The sequence below is a fragment of the Cryptomeria japonica genome, chromosome 1 (genome assembly GCF_030272615.1).
Source record: "Cryptomeria japonica chromosome 1, Sugi_1.0, whole genome shotgun sequence".
NCBI classification, from domain to species: domain Eukaryota; kingdom Viridiplantae; phylum Streptophyta; class Pinopsida; order Cupressales; family Cupressaceae; genus Cryptomeria; species Cryptomeria japonica.
This window is the reverse complement of record NC_081405.1, coordinates 306,295,693-306,306,889: the sequence shown is the minus strand read 5'-3', so window position 1 is coordinate 306,306,889 and position 11,197 is coordinate 306,295,693.

Here is an 11,197-nt window from a genome sequence, read left to right as displayed (position 1 = left end):
TCTATGAATTTTCCAAGGATATGAGGATGTTGTAAGTCTAGTGTGAACTGGGGCATTCCTTGTTTGCGACTGTCTGATCTCCATGCAAATGGGTACAATGACTTTCTAGATCAAACCTATAACTCGATTGTCATAACCTATTTACCATAATAAAGCTCAATGATGAAATAGCACAACAAGCTCTTTCACTTCCATATCTTCTATCTTCCATCCCCCTTTCTTGATTGACCTCCATCATCCTTCCTTAAGTCCATGTAGCCCGCTATCACATGACTGAGTATAATGACACGCCAAAAAAATTTGCATTTCATGTAGTTTGCACCTGCATTACCACATATTAACATTTCATACATACATATAGATATCACAATTGCACCATATCCTGCACACAACACATGTTAGCACATTTTTTTTATTCTCATCATGTAAATAGTTATTTGCATTATCATATTCATCTGCATTTCATACATTCACATATGCATGACATATAAAAACATAAAAGAACAAAAATATTGCATTTCATCATGTACATATTTGCACCCATATCATAAGAATCATATAGAAGCGACATCACATAGGTACACATGCATATAGCTACTGCAAGGATGAATCATCTCATATATATATCTTAAAATCATAAGTGTCATGATACAATAATTTCAAAATACATATGACTACAAAATCATCCGAAGGTGTCCACATCATCATACAAAAATGGTACAAAACTAATACATAGGGAGCCCTTTAAGGCTATGATGAACTCCCTCCCTCGGAGCTAGACGACCTCAATGGATTCTGAGCCCTAGAACTCCTTGTCCCAGGATCATCTCTCCTACCCCCTCTATCAGGTGGTGGTGGAGGACCCATGACCCCACCACTAGACGCTTGTCTCCTGTCTCTCCCTTCAGTGGTTGTGATAGTTTGCGATGGTCTCTGGAAGCTCCTATCCCGCTGATCAGGTGGCACAAATCCATAATACAGGTCTCTCCAGTAGGCTATCTCCTCCCCTTCTCATAGAACATATGCATATCCAGACCCAGTGTCATCTCCTTCTCGTCCCCCTACTCTCAGTGCCTCCTTAGCCTCCATGTAGCGTTGAATAGCTTGATCCCTCTCTCGCTCAATGTCCCTCAACTATCTTCTAAGCCTAGCCCCATCCCTCTCTAGGTCCTGAATCTTATTTGTCTATCCCTGTTAGATCTCTCTAAAGGATAGTAGCTCATCCTCTTCTCCTCCCTCCTCCCACTGTCCCTGTGGCTGTCCCTATCCCCGTCCCTGTCCCTGTCTCTGTCCCTGTCTGGGAACCTGTGTTGCTGGCACCTATCAAGGCAATCCACCTCTACCTCTGACTACATGATCTTGTCTCTCCTCTCCTCTATCTCTCCTTTGATCTACCCTCCTCTCTGCTACTGCACCTTGCCTTTTTCGTCTGCCTCTACCTCGACCATCCCCACTATCATCTCCACCATCCTCACCATCACCCTCTATTAGCTCTCCTAGATATATCAACCATGGAAACAGATGCTCTGTCCAATATGCACTATACTCAGCATCCATCCTTGCATCCTCCACATCTGCACACATATCACAATGCATGGGAACCATCTCCTGCATATGTGCCACTTCCTAATCTCTCATTGTTTGCGAATACTTCCCTAAGCCATGTGGCATCCGCTGTATCTTGCCAAATTGCCTGCATACTCTATCAATCAACTATTGCTCAATAACATATGGTGTCTGCCCAATCATATACTTACTCCTAAATACATATGGCCACTCCACTGTGTCATCCTCCCACTCCTCACAATCTCGGTAAGGCCTCCATACCACACTACCTACCTCATCAATCACTCACCACCAATACTCTAGACTCCCAATCTGTGGCTGGGAAGTAATCATATCACATAAATCTACATAACTATGCCCATGCCCCCTGCATCTAAAGTTTCTCGGTTGTGTCATCGAAAGATGCTCATATGCCCATACCCACATTAATGTCAATCCACACCCCAATCTTGTCAATCCATGATATACAAACTGATGCAACTCATAATACAATTGTGCTAGTAGACATGATCCCCATGCAAACCTGGTGTGCTCAGTCACCAATATCTCCAGAGTCCTCCCCCATCCCATAGCCAACCCTCGTGTCGCCTTGTCCAAATAGAGGAACCCACTGATAACTCCTGCCAGCACTGCAAGTAGAGCCAATCTTGTAGCCATCATGGTGTCCCAGGCCACATGTCCCACCCTCATCTACAGTCCTCGATCCTGGAACACTCATCTCAATGCCTCCTTCTCTCCCTCTTGATCATAAGGAACCAACTCCCCATCAATCAGTATTCGCAGTATCCTGTACACATCCTCTAAAGTGACTATCATCTCACCCATCGGTAAATGAAACATACATGTCTCTGAGTGCCATCTCTCAGCTAATGCAGTTAGCAACCCCATGTTCACCCGAAACTGAGGCATATACATAATATATCATAATCCCATGGCCTCATCTACTGATCTATCCTCCAATGTCAACTGTAGTCATAATCCCTGAGTCGATGGGTATCTCTCCCATGATTCCAACATAGGTAGGTCCTCTTGTAGTCGAGCAAATAAACTATGTCAATCCTAGTAGTACTCCCTGTTCATCATAAAGTGCTACTTTTTTATCCTAGTGCTTATATCTATCATATGGCACTCTATCCTAGTAGTACTCATTGTTCATCACAAAGTGATGCTTTTATCTTATCTTTTAGGGCACCTACTTGAGTGCATTCTCTTGAGTAGCTTATCCAATTGACAATGTATGTTCTATCATGAAATTGTCAATTTCAGCCTAATCCAATTGACAACGTATGTTCTATCATAAAATTGTCAATTTCTATGGTACTCCCTATTCATAACAAAGTGCCTCACTCTATCCTATCCTAGGGCCTTTGCTGAGTAGTTTCCTGATTGGCAACATATGGTCTATCATAGAATTGTCAATCCTATCCCTATCTGTTATCCTAGTCTTCCCTAGAGGACTTGTTTGAGGGTATCATCTCAACAACTTATCCAATCGATAGTGTATGTTTATCACAAAACTATCGATTTGACCTTGAAGACATAAATCTGCATTCATGACACAAACACGCTTAAATACTACATAGACATTCCTACATTTCACAGAGGCGTTTGGATTACACAAATGTGCCTCTATCATGCATATACGCACCTAACCTACACAGACATTTCTATATTTAGCAAATGTGCTCCCATTTGATATAGACGTGTTTCAAACCACATATGCATTTAGCCTAGACACAGACATGCCTAACCTACCCAGACACGTCTGACACCAACGTAGATGCGCCTTCATGTCTTTTGCCCCGCTTGACACTTTCTAAGACATACCTAATATGCATTTATTGACCTACCTAATATGCATTTATGACAATAAATTAGTGCAACAAGGTACAAGGAGGTTTTGTGGTACTCACTGGCTCTCCTGCATTTGCTAGCCTCTGATATCGGCGAACGCGATCGAATCTATGCACCAATGCCATCATTGTTGATTGTTGACTACTCTCTACTCTCTCTACACTCTGACCTCTTAGGTGTGTGGATGACAATGGGGATGTTTTCCCTCATAGTCTATCTTATAGACTACCCTAGCCCTAGTCTCCTGAGTCAGTCTTCTTTATCCCATGACTCTGTCACTTTATCCTATCTTGTCAGTCCTTTCTAGCATTTCTTTCTTATCGAGAGATTGTCTGCGATCTTTTAAAACATTTTCATCCAATCTCTCGAGGGGGAATATCATTCCCGTCTCGAGGCAAATTTGTATGAATTTATCTTATCTTCCTTGAGCCAACATGACAAGCTGCATTGTCTCAAAGAGAAACAAAATGTAGACACCTAAATGGAATTGAATTGCAATTTTGAAAAAGGTCAAACCTAATGGATAGGGACACCTTGGAAAATGTTTAGAAATTTGAATTGGAATGAAATTGATTTGAAATTTGCACAAAATCCAATTAAATTTGAAAATTAGGATTTTATGACCTAACCACTTAATTTTAAAATTTGAATTTTGGGAAAAAGGGGGGAAATTGAAAATTTGAATTGTAGGAATGAAGACAAATTTGAGAACAATCATAAATCTGAAAATTAAATGGAAATCCAATTTTTGCATAAGTTCAAGAGGATTTTTGAAAATTAGGGTTTTAACAAGTAACCTCTTAATTTTGAAAATTTTAATTGCAAATTGAACAAGGCAATGAGGAAATTGAATTTGACAATCAAAACAATTTTCAGATCTAAGATAACCACAAGTAAATTTTACAAATTACAAGTTCAATTTTAAGTTTAAAAACTAGGGTTTTGAATTATTTAACCACTAAGTATGCAGAAAGTTGAAACTTTGTAAATGAAAAATATGCACTTTTGTGTAAAGGAAAGCATGCAAGATGTCGGGTTCACCAAAATGTAATGTTGAAAAATGGCGAATGATGGATCAAGAGGAAAACTACCCTTTCCCTCCAAGGAGAGATGGGAGTTTCACTATTGACTACCCTTCAAACACTTTTCACCATGTTACATTTGGAAGAGGAGAGTAGAATTCACTAGATTCAACCTTCAGAGATGAAGATTGAATTCTGAATGAAATGGGAATGATAAGTTGATCCCCTATTCCTTATTTGAAATGGAAAGGAATTGATTGAATTATGTAGTGCAAAAGTGAGAAAGAACTGATTATAACTTAAGACCAGAATATGGGATGAAGCTGTGCACCTGGATCTAGTAGAAATATGTTGAGACAAAGTCGCCTTGCAAATTTGAGGAAACGTTGCCCAGACCATGGCGGGAACGTACACGGTCCTCCGAAAAATCCATGAAAAAAAGGGTTTTTCAGCCTTTGCAAATGGATCCCGAATCCAAAAGTACAACTGCGCACCTGCAACCTACACACATAAAAGAGAGGAAAATGGGTTGGGATTGGGGGTTTTCCTTTAGGTCAAACCCCAATTTTGGAATTAACCAAGTAATGAAAGACAGTACTTGCAAGTAGCTGTAAATGAGAGACTGGATTGTAAATCACCTCAAGGGAGGTTGTGATAGCAATGCTGATAGAAGTGCTTGTGTGTAATTGAATGTTGGAATCAATCTCCTCTTCAATGGTTGAATCCTTGACTTGAATGCAACACCTAGCCATGAAGGGAGACTTGAGAATTCTCAATGCTAGAAAATAATGCTTGAATGCTTGATCGCTTATGCAACTTCAACTTATCCAACTTATGCAAATGGGGGAAGAATGCCCCTTAAATGCATGTTAGTGGATTTAATTTTTGTCACAGGTCGACATCGAGGGAGTTTCCCGCCCATTGCACAACCAACAATGCAACCCTAGGAAGGGTCTTGCCGCAAAATAGGGCAGGGATAGGGGCACCAGGCCCCTGTCCTACCCCTTTCTCTAGGGTAGAGTGCAGAAAAGGTGATGAAAAGGTCAATAAATAAGTTGTTTCTGAGGGTTGAGCAATCTCCATTCTCCGGTCAAGCTAGAGGATTCAAACTCGTGTGCGTGAGGACCCTAATGTAGTAAAAAATTGCTAGGGTCGCAATTTTATGACACTACAACTAGGAGAATGAGGGGATCTATGATGAAATTCAAGAAAAACCTATGAATACATAAGGATAATCTAAAATAATCATGTGGGGTAGATGCAAATATGATACTAAAATGAAGGAAACATGATGCAGAGAGTCTTGGAGCTTGATCCAACTCACCTTCTGGATTTTCTTGTCCTCCCTAACCCTTCAACTACTCAAGCCCATCCAATGAAACTTAGTAGGGGTTTTTGTTGATGAGACCTCCAAGATATGAACCACTTTGTCTTTCCTACAAGGTATAGCCAATGGTTTTGGAAAATCAACTCCTCCTATTGAGGTTGTCACCTCAAACACCCACACACACTACTCAAGGCTCCAACCACTCCTACAAGGATCACAACACCCAACCACTTTCAATGTATTCTAAATGAATCTACAAAGTGTCTTTGAAGTATTTTGAGGCTTTAAGAATCTCCACTTCCATCGTTATGGTTTTTTAACCCTTCTAGGTCTCTACCGGGCTCAAATAGGCCTAATTGAATTAGCCCTCCCTTGGCGGTTTTAGGGACTTAGTTTGAAAACTTCCCAAAGAAGGATAGAAATAAACTATGGATTTGAGTACCCTTTTCAGAGTTATAGAAAATATTAAAAATTTGCATCTGTGTTATCCGTACAATTAGGGTTTCCAATACTACACTATTTTTGAGGGTTTAGACATCACCGGGTGACTTGGAAAGATGGTTCTGAAACCCTTCACCAGTCAAAAAAACTGCTCAAAAAAATTAGGGATTATTTAGGGGAATACTCAAGGATTTCCAACCATATGACACTTTGCCTTGTACCAATCATCTTGTGCTCTAAAAACACACTTCTTCTACTATCCTAACTCACCTACTCCCAGCAGTGAGCCTAGGGCTTCATTGTCTCTCCTCCACAAGGTCCTGCAAAACAACAAAACCTATTCTAAACCTATGTACAGATCCTAACCTAGCATTCTTATTGATTTCAATAGGTGCCATCAATGAATGCTTAGGTTAGAGCCATTTTTGCTCTTAAACCCTACTTGCAAGGGTTTTACACCAATTTGCAAAGAATGGATGATATCTCTGCAACTATAGACAATAAAACCTGCAAATAAAACTTAATGAATTTTTTTTTCAATGAACACTCATGACCTACAATGAGTTTATAAAATCAAGTCCGTACTGGACCGTACCAAGAAATGAAAACAAGAGAAAACTGTCAAAAATGGTGAAAGGCAAGATTGCTTTAAAATCCAAAAACTTGTTCTTGCATTTCCAATCTTTCAACCTGTACAATGAAGTGAATTTTGGATTTTATTTTATTAGATTAGTTGGTTCAACAAACTTTTCAACGCGATCTACCAAAAATGCAACTTTTGAAAAAAATGCAAAATGTTGCTCAACAACTTTTTACATCTTTTGACTCCTAAGATGCAACTTTGCATTTTAATGCATTTCAAGACTCTTGAAGGTCCTTAAACACCCTATAAGACCTAAAAAAAAAGCAATAGACCCCTATTACATGATAACATTCACTTGGAGTATTACTCCTGTGATCTACCTAAGTATCTCACTTCTCAGGCTGACAGCATCCTGGACACAAATGACTCAAACCAAAATTTGGACAACTCAACCATGGCTCTACTAAGTCCCAAATGGTTGTTCCATTATTAGTTCACAAAGACAACACACAAAACTTGAAAGAAAACAAAAATTTCATGGTTGGAGTGTTAGCTGCCCTGCACCAAAAGATAAATCTATCCTAACTAAATGTTATGAAACCCAAGGATTTACAATTATTATGCAAATGCAAGCTATTTGGAAACAACTTTTAGGGAGATGCAAGTGAAAATAAAGACTTTATGCGTGGGAGATGAAAGTGAAGCTAAAGATCTAGGCATATTTATGGAAGCTAGACAAAGCGAGTTGAGTAAGATGAATCTAAGCTTTATGCAATCTATTATGAAAAGATAAATGGGATTTATCCTAAGACTTAGGCTAATTTATGCAAGAAACTATGGCGAATGCAAAATATACATTTTCAAGAGAATGGATATGCTATTATGCAAGTCTAAAATGAGATTTATATGTTGGTTAAAACAAGCTTGTTTGATGTTTGAGACTATTTTGAAAGGTTGAAATGTTCTAGTTTGATCAATTAGACTAGTTTCTTTATTTGAGTGATGATTTTTAAAATATCTTGGAGAAATTTTGGACCTTTGAAGATATTCAGAGTGACACAATATTTGTTGAGTTCCCACTACCGATAAATCCGAGTCACACTTAATCAAAGAGGATCACTTATTCAAAGAGGATAACTTAGAAGCTTGGTAGCACTATCTCCCCTTTGCATGCCACTCACTTCTCAGGCATACTAAGCTTTGAATTTCTAAAGATCTAGAGATCTCGAGAATTTTTTTCATCTAAAATTTGAACTATGAAAGTGTGGGATGCCTTCAGAGGTTTGACCTCCTACGCCAAAAAATAGAAGGATTTTTTGCTACAAAAAATAGTAGCTCGTAGTGGGGGAATTTTAGAAAAACGTGGTGTTTACCCATGCAGTGGTGACTCACTTAAGATCTTGTTCCAAAGGAATCATTGGTGTCGATACACATCACCAAGTAGTCACGGTTTTTACTTGACTTAGTAATTTACATAGCAGGATGAAGAAGTATCGCTTGGGTTGTTCCCTCTCACCGGCCCTAATGGCTTCTCGAGAGGTAGGCCCTATAATAAAAATGAAAATTCAAGCATCTCTAACATGTTTTTCTTTCAATTGAGACCATGAAAGCCAAGGGAGAATGATAGTGTGTGTTAATAGTAGCTCCACTCACATGCACAAGCGTGCAAATCACATAAAACAAAGGTCCATACCCTTTAAAGATAGCAATTATGGGCTAATATAATTATAAGGTAATCCATTTCCATTCCATTAAGCAAATTGAAGTGTGAGTTATGCTAGAAAAGTTCTATCGCCCAAGTTTTTTTGAGTTTTTAATCTTCGATAATTGTTCTACATCAAATAGATTAGTAGTTTTTTGAAGGACAAACTAATCGGAAAAAATGAAATGAAACCCTATCTAACTAGTTGACAAAAAAAAAAATAGAAATCCAAGTATACCTACCAATTGTGCAAGCTAGAAGACCAACTGCTCAACAAACTTGACCAACTGCACATAAAACTTCACCAACTACGCAACAAGTATGACCACTTGCACATGAGATAAACATAGCTTCAATTTGATGAATTGGTGAGATAAAACACTAATTTAAGCATGAAAATACAAGAAGAGATGGAAATAAAGTTAAATTCTATTGTGGAGGTGCAAGATTTGTCTGATTTTGTCATTGTTCGTATTATTGTTCAAGTATCCCTTGTTGTTCTTGTTCTCTTTGAAAGGTTTCTTCAATGCGGTGTGCTTTTTCTTATTTTTCATTCAAGGCGGTGGTGGTTTTTAAGTATTTGGCCCAAGTAGTGTGTGTTCTCCAAGCTAAATACAGATATTATGTCTTCCAACTTATCATGAAATCCTAAATCATGTTGTAATACATGTGCTTATGTTTCTTCTTCATTGAGGAGAACCATATCAGTTCATTTGATTTGTCCAAATATTTTGGATAGATGGAATCCAATACATGAAATTCTTCTAAGTATAGGCACAGACACAAGTTTCATACAAGATAAGAGTGATGGATATGTTGGTGTCGATGAGTAGTGTCTTAGCTAGTTGGATTCTTTGAAAATTCTTGGTCAATCTCTTATGTTCTACTCTCCCATGGTTCCCTAAAAATCTAAACTTCACTCTACAAGACATTTTTTTTTTGGTTCACTTTCCAATGAACAAGAAAAATCCCTATGCTAAAGATGTAAGACACTCTCTAGGCTAAACATGCAAGACACTTAAGACTACTAGGACAAGGTCTCTATCGGGGTTTAGGAGGAGGTGAGACTTGAATGTTGGCAAATGCACACTCCAATGAGAAATTGTAGGTGATTGAAGGTTTTGTCATTGATGGAAACCTTGCAATCATATGATATGGGCAAGACAGGATACCGGCAACGACAAACTCTACACTGGTACACAGAACACCGATAGTGAAAGGAAGGATACTGACACCCTGGCTGACAGAAATTTTGTTTGTAATGTATTTTGTAATTAATTGTAAAATCATTGTAAGTCAACATGGCGAGTTGTAATATGACTCATATATGTATGAAATCATTTTGTAATAGGAAAGATGTGTGATAGGATGTGAGATAAGTAGACCTAATATGCGAACTATAGGTTAAGGGTTTATGTATGTAGCAGAGCTTAATCCGGTACTGGATCTGGCATAGCAGATGCTAATATGAAGTCGTACAAGACATTGGATTAATATAATCCATTTTTGTAAGTCAGTGTGATTTCTTTTGTAATTGAGCAGTGAGTTATAGGCACTTGGCCTTCTTGCATGTGCAGGCACCTATTGTAAGAGTAATATTCCCTTATTGGCCAGTAAACAAATATTGTGGGTCACAAATCCCACCGAAGTTTTTCCCACACTGGGTTTCCTCGTTAAAATACTATGTTATGGTGTGCTTCTCATGTGGTTGTTTATATTCTTGTTTATTGCATTATTTCTTGTTTATCGGTACACAGTTTTAATATGCTTTTCATGCTTTAAGTCAAGTAAATTTATTAACCGGTCAAATACTGATTCACCCCCCCTCTTAGTATCTTTGGGAATCCTAATCCTAACAATTGGTATCAGAGCTTGGTCCTCTATTTTCAGAAGCCCACCAACTTGAGGAAGATCTTGTCACCGGTAGAGATGGAAAACTTGAGAGAACAATTGAAAACAACTCTTTCAGACTATGATGTAGTTAAGGTGAAGAATACCAAAATTGAAGATGATCTAAAGGCTGCTCAGGATACCATTCAAGAACTTCAAGAAAATCTTACCATTGCAAGAAATAAGAGAAGAGAACTTTGTGAAAAGATGCAGAATGAGAATGATGAAAAGGAAACTCTTAATGATCTGGTAAACAAGCTAAGCCAAGAGATCAGTACAACACAGAATGAGATGCAGGATATGACTATGAGATTTTGTGAAGAAATTGAAGATAGAAAGAAGAATAAAGAAGAATTGGTCAGAAGACTAAATGATGTTGGAAATGAAAACACAAGACTTAGTCATGAAAATGATATGTTGAAGATAGATCTAATGCACACACAGAATGATAGAACTAAACTCATAAGACAGAAAGGAATCTTGGAAAGTGAACTAATTGCTGCAAATCATCACAAAGAAAAATTCAAGAAAAGTTCAGAAGAACTTGGTGACATGCTGAAGAATCAGAAACCTAATGGTGATACAAATGGCCTTGGCATTGAAGTTGGTGAAAGCCTGGGTACTGCAAACAATAATGACAATAGCAAACTGGCAAGATAACCTACTGCTTACAAGTTTAATGGCAAATGCTTTAACTGTAACAAGTATGGTCATAGAGCAAATCAGTGTAGATCTAGAAATTATCAGAACACTAATATACCCACCGGTCAATGTTCTAAGTGCAACAAAGTTGGTCATAATTCAAAAAATTG